Source organism: Phaethon lepturus, unplaced genomic scaffold (genome assembly GCF_000687285.1).
Source record: "Phaethon lepturus isolate BGI_N335 unplaced genomic scaffold, ASM68728v1 scaffold20656, whole genome shotgun sequence".
NCBI classification, from domain to species: Eukaryota; Metazoa; Chordata; class Aves; order Phaethontiformes; family Phaethontidae; genus Phaethon; species Phaethon lepturus.
In genome coordinates this window covers 28,397-36,139 of record NW_010544523.1, presented here as the reverse complement: position 1 = coordinate 36,139, position 7,743 = coordinate 28,397, and the positions used below count along the sequence as shown (strand labels likewise).

At 46.8% G+C, this 7,743-nt stretch overlaps 1 non-coding gene across 1 annotated transcript; it reads right to left on the bottom strand.

Moving 5' to 3' along the window:
* Positions 1 to 7,271: 7,271 nt before the first annotated feature.
* TRNAL-UAA lies at positions 7,272 to 7,354 on the bottom strand. The gene has a single exon. It is a non-coding gene; the product is annotated as a tRNA-Leu (tRNA).
* Between the last annotated feature and the right edge of the window lie 389 nt (positions 7,355 to 7,743).

The window sequence follows — 7,743 nt, the reverse complement described above, 5'->3', positions numbered from 1 at the left end:
TTCCTGTCCCCACATGGCTTTGGGGCTGTGTTGACTGAAATCTCCTATGAGCACGTGTAGGACCCTGCAAGCCTGGTCAGAATTTTCTGGAGGAAATCCTGACTTTTCTTGTGTTGTTCCAAAGAACAGTCCATATCTGGAGAACAGTCTTCTCATTACACAGAAGTATTTAAATATCAGATATCCTAGAAATAGTGGTATTCAGTAACCTACGGTAACCCACAGATGCAGGTTCACAGATCAACATCATAAAAAATTCAGCTTTTATTCTTTTAAACAGAAGTTGAACGCCAGCGGTGCTCAAACAGACATGCCACACCAAGGAGCTTTCAGTTTTAACACTGAGCTTTCTGACTTTCTTTCAAGACGTTCCCATGAATCTCAGTATACTATGGGGACTGCAGAAGGTACAACTATAAAAGCCAGGGCTTCAGGAGAAGAGGAAGAGCAGATGCTCTTCCTCCACCTTCATTATTCATCTGCAATGGGGACAATCACCATCTGGACCTGAGATTTCAGGCCAGCATTACTCCTTCTCTTGCCATACCTACATCTTCAGCAGTAAAAAACAGTGATGCAAGTACAGCACGGTCCTACACTGACACTGGTTTCTGTCTGTGAATTCTCCTACACACAGGACGTGATAATAAATCATGCACAGAGCATGCTGATTGATCCTGGCCGAGCAGTATGTCAGTCTCCAGGGCCAACAAACCAGCACCTAAATAAAGTTTCTGTGCTTAACATGCTATGCTGCAATAAAAAAAGTTCTTCTGTATCCCAGACAGGTGGTTTAGCCTCCTGCGCAAGGGGAATGTAAAAAAGATACACATGTAGGCATTAGGAAATGCTCCCACCTCATGTTCTCAAAGCGAGCTCTCCAACAGCTCAAAGTTCCCCCTGTAGTTCTTGTAATAATTAATGGAAAATAGAGTCCTCTGGGAAAATTGTCACTGGGTAATTAATAAAAAATGAAAACAAGAGAGCAAGAAGAAAGAACAGAGATGTTGCAGAAAGTCTGCGAATTGAAAGAGGCGGACTTACAGTTGTGATTTCCTTCCCAGTCTCAGAGGGAACGTAGCACATGCTCCGCGTTCACCAGTGGCTCACTTGGGACGCTCCACTTCTTCCATTCACACTTCTGAACAAGAGACGTTGTGATGGAAATGTTCTTGCCTTGCCACATTTCTCAATGGCCCTGCGTGCACAGGCTTGCTCACACAGATAGGGGAGTGGCTGTCAAGGACAAATCTCCAGAGCCCTGCGGGGATCTATTTCCAGGTGATCACTTGAAAATAAAGGTCACTGTTTGTTTTCTACCTGTGGGTTCAATCTGCTTGTCAGTTTGATGGGGGCAGTGCATTAAAACCCAGGAAAGATGTCCTTTCTCTATCAAAGCAGTGATGAAATGTCTTTTTGCCTTAGAATCTCTGAAATGCCTCCCCAAAGAGCAAATGCTCTTCCTTATGCTTAAGCACGTTTATCTCGCTGCTCCTAAAGGAGACTAGAGAAGAGTTTAAAACAAACCCAAACTTTCAAGGTCAAAATTGATGTCCTGTTGGGAAATGGGATTGAGAAACCATTGCTGGAAATGCCCATCTCCCAGTGCTGTCTCCATCTGCAGTTTGCCAACATGAGTGCCTGAATTATCACAGTTGCTGGGGAATCCTGAGAGGGAAGAGGATGAAGATGGATGGTCTTATGATTAAGCCAGAAGACAGGGATTCAAGGGATCTGGTGTCACTTATAGACCTCCTGTGCTGACTTTGGGCAAGTCAATTAACCTCTCTGTTCCTCTGCTTGCCATCTGTAAAATGGAGATAAGAGACTTCCCTACAGCACAGGAGTGTTCGAAGGAGACTTGTTTGTTTGACAGATGCTCTCATTCGATGCCAACAGGAGTCATGAGATTTCATTGACAGGAGAGTGATGGAGTGGAGAAGACCCACTGCCATTTGGGGTTACGTAGCTTTGTGAAAACTCAATAGGTATCCATTCTGCTTCCCTCACCACCTCCTTTGCACCTGTCTGTCTTCCAAGGCACGGCTGCTCTCTTGACCGAGCACTGGCTTCGATACCAGCTGTGGCAACCCATAAGTCTCATAGGATGCTCCCATCCCTCCACGAGGGCTCAAGTGGATCAGAGAGGAATTTTGCCACTAAAAAAAAAAGAGTAATGGGAGTCCTAGGAAAAAGCCATGGAGAGGCCAACCCTGCCTTACCTGTGCGAGTGTAGAAGTGCCCAAGGTGAAAGGCTCTGCTGTGCTGGGTCCCACTGCTCTTGTGCCCACAGGGCATCTGGGTAAATCCCGACTCCTGGAGAGGCATCCTGCCCATTGCAGCAGTGCGAGAGGCATCACAGCTGGCCTGGCCTGTCTATCGCTCCCACCATGCCACAGGGGCTCGCTAATCCCTCCAAACTCTTTACAGCTCTGGAAACAAGGGAACATGATTTGCCATTATGTTTTTTTGATATCTGGATTTTTTTAAGACAACCAAAAAGAAAAGCATTCCTGTGCTTTCACAGGGAACGCTGTATTTCCTCTAGCAGCTTCACAAGACAAGTTAAAGCATCTAATCCTGACCCTGGCGGAGCCTGCCTGACCCTTCTCTGCAAGGCTCAGGGGGAGGATTTCTTTCTCTCTCCTGTTGGTTTTTTTTTTCCCCTTGTATTAAAATCCCATAGCGTTATTAAAAGGAATTGTTCAATTCCTTTAATTGGCTCAGAAGATAAATTCTTCCCTCAGCCCAGGGGTCATGGCCATCAGCAGCTATTTATTAGCTACATTGATTGAGAAGAACAGCTTTTAAATGGAAATAAATTGAATTCTATGGCAAAGAGGATTCCATACAGGCTATTAATGTAAGACAGGGAGCTTAGCGGATCTATTTTTTATTTATTTGTTCCCCTCCTCAGCTCCTAGCTATCCTCAAGCTCTCAGCTACTTCCAATGTCTCCCACCAGCCATCCTCTCCTCACTATGGGGATTTCCTTATTTACACAGGTGAGAGCAGGCACAAGGTTGATGGTGATGATGGAGATTTGGATGAGCTCAGGGAGGCTCCAAATCAGGTCCCCAGGAGACAGTGGAGGAAGGAGGGGTGCTGTGGAACAAGATGAGATATCCACATGCATGCACAATAGAAATGAGAGGGGGAGCAGAGCTCTCCCACTCTCTCTGGGGCATTTTTATTATATTTTTGCCTTCTCCACTGCTCAGGGATTGCCTTTGCCACCCCCCTGTCAGCTCCAGAATACATTTCATGGTGCTCGCCTTCATTCCAGAGTTTAATTGCTTGAGATTGTTACTTGTAGGCTGTTAATTTATTAAAACCAGATCTCCCGTATTACTCCGGAGCCCAGAAGAATCATTGCCTTCTATTAAAGGCAGTGGCGCGTGCCCACTCGCCTTTTTTCTCTGGTCACCGCTGTAATTGCAGCCCTCTGCTAAGATGGAAAACTCCCCCTTTACCAGCTAAGCATCTTCCATAGGGTGGGTTTGGCTGAGGAACAGATACAGAAGACAAACTCACTCAGGTTGTAAACAGATATAACTACTCTGATGTCCACGGAGGAGCATGTGATCGCATTGGAGACATACAAAACCTCCAAGCTGTTTGGTCACATTTTCCCATGTGGGACAAAAAATGAGATCGGGGCTGCTGACAACAGATGGTCTCTGGAGGCATCATGCAGATCAGACCTTGCCAAAATACGATGATGGATCCTCACAGCATCCAGTGGAGCCAGCACTGTCCTCGTTCAACTAAGCACAGAAAGATCTTCCTTGATTGTACAGGCCATCTTTTGAGTCAAATGCATCCCTCAAAGCCAGACTCTTGCACCATATACTGGTGCAACAAGCATAGATGGGACTCATATACTAGGAGATATAAATACATACCTACATATATATATACACCTCCATATACCAGGTGGTTGATACAGGCCAGAAACTCCTCAGTTCTCAACCATCATCTCTCCAAGAAGTCTCTCCATCTCCAAAAGGTTTCCCAGCTGCCTTCATCATGCCCTGACCCTGCCCTGCCTTCGAAGGGTTTCCTTGGCAGCCCCATGCACACATCTGATCCTACAGAACGCTCAATAACATCTAAAATGCAGAAGTAGCGACCCTTAAAGCAGTGCCTGAGCCTGGTTTTCAAGCTCATAAAGGAAGGAAATCAACAGACAATTGGGTGGCAGAAAATCACCATGTATTTGAGATACCGTTGAGCAGCGGTGTGGAGGACGTCTGCCCCCCAGACTGTTTTCTGAGATCCTACCATCACAAGAGGCAAATACCCCTCAACACATGACAGTGTCAACAACCTGCACAGCCCCCGTGTATCATGGCACAGCCCATATTTTAGACACACAGTGTGCAGTCTGCCCTGAATTTGGGTGCCTCTGATTTGTATCCTCACCTAGATTTGGTGCTGAGCACCATTGATTTAAATGTACAAGCGCAAACACGGGATAAAACCATCACCACATGCTGGGACGGGGCACTGGATCCAGGCCAGCTCTCGTTACCCACCAGCCAGCAATTATAACAATATTACAAGGGTAAAACAATAACATTTTGTTTATCTATCTCCACAACAGTTAGCTCGTTTTAGCACTTTGCCTCCAAGTGCTAGGTAAGAGCAGGGTACGAGACAGGCGGTAGCTTTCCGTACCCACCGTGCGGGTGCTCCTGCGATTGTGCAGGAGTTGAGCGCGGCGGCTCCGGACTCCCAGCCCGGGAAGCGGCGAGGCTGGAGGTGGTGGTGTGAGCTGCAGGTTAGACTGGGTGTGGGGGTTCTCGGGGACACAGCGCTGGGGCAGGCTAGACTAGCTGCTCTGGTTCCTGAGGACTGGCTTCGACCTAAAATCCTTTGAAGCTCTGGTTTCCTGTTCCTGAAACAGCCTGCGTTATTCTAGGACTGCTTTGCTTTTACCTAAGTACTTGCTTTATTTTAAGTACAAATGTCCCAGGATCTAATCTGAGATCTGCCAGCAGGAGCACACAGCAAAAGGTGGCACTTACAAAGATCCCCCAAACCCATTTAATTTAGATCAAACAAGGCAGTTATTGTGTTTTAATATAGGAATTGATTATTGTAAGTATGCGTATTGAGCTTAACAGCTTAGATTTGTATCTATTTCATCATTGTTAATCTTTGATAAATATGTTTTTAATAATCTCAAGGTATTTATTGAACGTAAAACTGTCTTGTGAAATTGAGAGTAAGATTGCTAAAGATACTTATTGTATACTACTTCAACACAAACTCATTATTAAAAACCTTTCACTGAGGCTTACTTTTAACCACAACATAACAGATGTGCATACTGCATAGTTAATCTATAATAAATATATTTTTAATAAACTATTGATATTTAACCTGCATTAACCATCTTAATAAATATGATACATGGAAATGGCTATTGGACAAGCTGCTCTTTCTAGCTCTGTCAAACACTTGGAGGATATGGGGTGAGAAAGGAGAGAAGCGGAGGCCTAGTAGAAGGCAGTTTATTTATCAGTCCTCCACAGCCCTCACCTACCCTGGCCAGTGGACTCATTGCTATTTCAGTCCCCAAATCTCCAGCCCCATGTTCTGATCTCAGTCCTGAGCCAAATTAACATTTGGCCCCAGCCATTCATATGACTCTGGCAGGCTGTGTGATACAAAGGCTGTTAATTCAGCTCCTGGTGCCCTCAGATGATGCTCTGTCTGACCAATGGTTTTGCAAAGTGAATAAACATCCTCAAGGGATCAGGAACAGACCAGAACTTATACCCCTGGGGTGGAAAAAACACCAGCTTTCTGAGAATATGGATCAACAGAGAAGCTCAAATGAGGATGTTTCAGCTTTGAACTCGGCAGAGGCCACCAAATGCCTTTGACACATGAACTAGACAGGAGTCTGACTCCAAGCCATCAGAGGCAAAAGACTTGACCCGCAGTGCTGCTTAGACCCCCTGGGATACTCTCAAAGATGTATTTGTCATTCTTTGCATCACTTAATGACTGAGGTTAGTTGCAACACGCCAACTGTAGTGGGTATGCACAAAATTTCACTCCCAGTACTAATCAAATGGGAGAGGAGCAGAGTAATTCTTCCCATGTCCTCTCCTCTGGGTCCTGCCCCATTTGTTATATGGCCACTCATACAGGCCCTGTAATCCTTGCTGTAGGCCACCATCTGATTCCCATATATCAGAGCGAGCTGAAGATCTTAACATGCAACTTTTAATTGAGCTGTATCATCTGCCACAAACATGAAATTAATGGTCCTACATCATAATCATAAATTCATACATAACCCCATGCACCAGCAAATAACTCTTTGCAGTGATACTACAATGGTAAGCTGATTTGCAAGAAGCGCACGCTACCCAGGAATCCTAATTAACCAAATTAACACCATCACTTCAAATCATGTCCCAGCAGTAGGACATTTCCGACTGGCCTCAGGCTGGAGCAAAGCAGCCAAATGAAAACCTGACAGTGTATCCACGGGTCCAGCGGGCCAACCCTTTACTGGAGGGAATATCTTGTGCCCATCCATGCACACAAGGAAGGGAGCACAAAAATCTCATGAGCATTTGTAGATACCAACCCAAGACAGACTATGGCATAGCGACGCTGTGCAACAGAGGAACACTTCTCAGTTTCTCCTGCATTTCCCAAGCTTAACCAGCAACACCAGGAACCCCTTCCTGGCATGCTGGCTTGCTCTGGGGAGTTGTGACACTGCCCAACCCTTCTGGAGAGTGCCAAATGTTGCTTTGAGTGAGCCAAGCAATGGGGGTCATGGAGCAGATCTGGTAAGAGAAGCCAGTGTGGAGCAGTCTCCACAAACCCCAAACCCATCTTCCTGAACCCACTTGCTTACATTTGTTTCCACTTGTGACTTGCCTGAGCTGTTTAGAGCTCAACACCTTTTTTTTCCCCCTTCAGGGTAGTCAGGTTTTTCTATTTCTGCCATGGGAAAAACAAGTTGCTATTTTGGGAGCATGTGGGATTCAAGCCCACGACAGTCTCAGCACTCCCTGCACGGAGGATGAGAGATGGAACCTGTGCGCCAGAGGGATCAGCTCACATCTCTCTACATATTCAGCCTGGATGGTAGAGTGGCTCGGTCCCACCAGGGTCCTCACACTGGGGCATTGAATGACCTCAGGTTCCCGGGCACAGGCCCCAGAGCTCTCATCCCTGCTCTGAACTGATGCTCTAAAAGCTGGGGTGGGAGCTTTGGACCAAGAGAAAAAGGAGGCTCCTACCAGAAGTGGGGTTCGAACCCACGCGGGCATATGCCCATTGGATCTTAAGTCCAACGCCTTCACCACTCGGCCATCCTGGTGGACTGTGAGCTCTCCCCTGGCCCACCAGCTCCTCCTCTGGAGGGCACACACCTCACCAAGCCCTTGAGCTCCCAATGCTAGACACTTCCCAAGCCCAGCGACACCTTCCCCTCCTCCCTACTTTCTTTTATGTCCCAAGCAAACTGGTGGAACAGTCTATTGGGAGGCACCAGGTCTTGTTGGCCATGGAGGACAGCACAGCCCCTATGTGCCAGAGTAGATCCTCACGCAGGGATCATAGTCACGGGTGAAAACACTGCCAGGGACCCTGGTGCAAGAGGGACATCTCTGGAGGGTCTCAGCCTGACCCCACTGGGTGCCCGGGGGAAGGGAGCTGCCAGATATGCCACGTGGTTAAAGCACTGTCCTTGCACCTCGGGTCCCACTC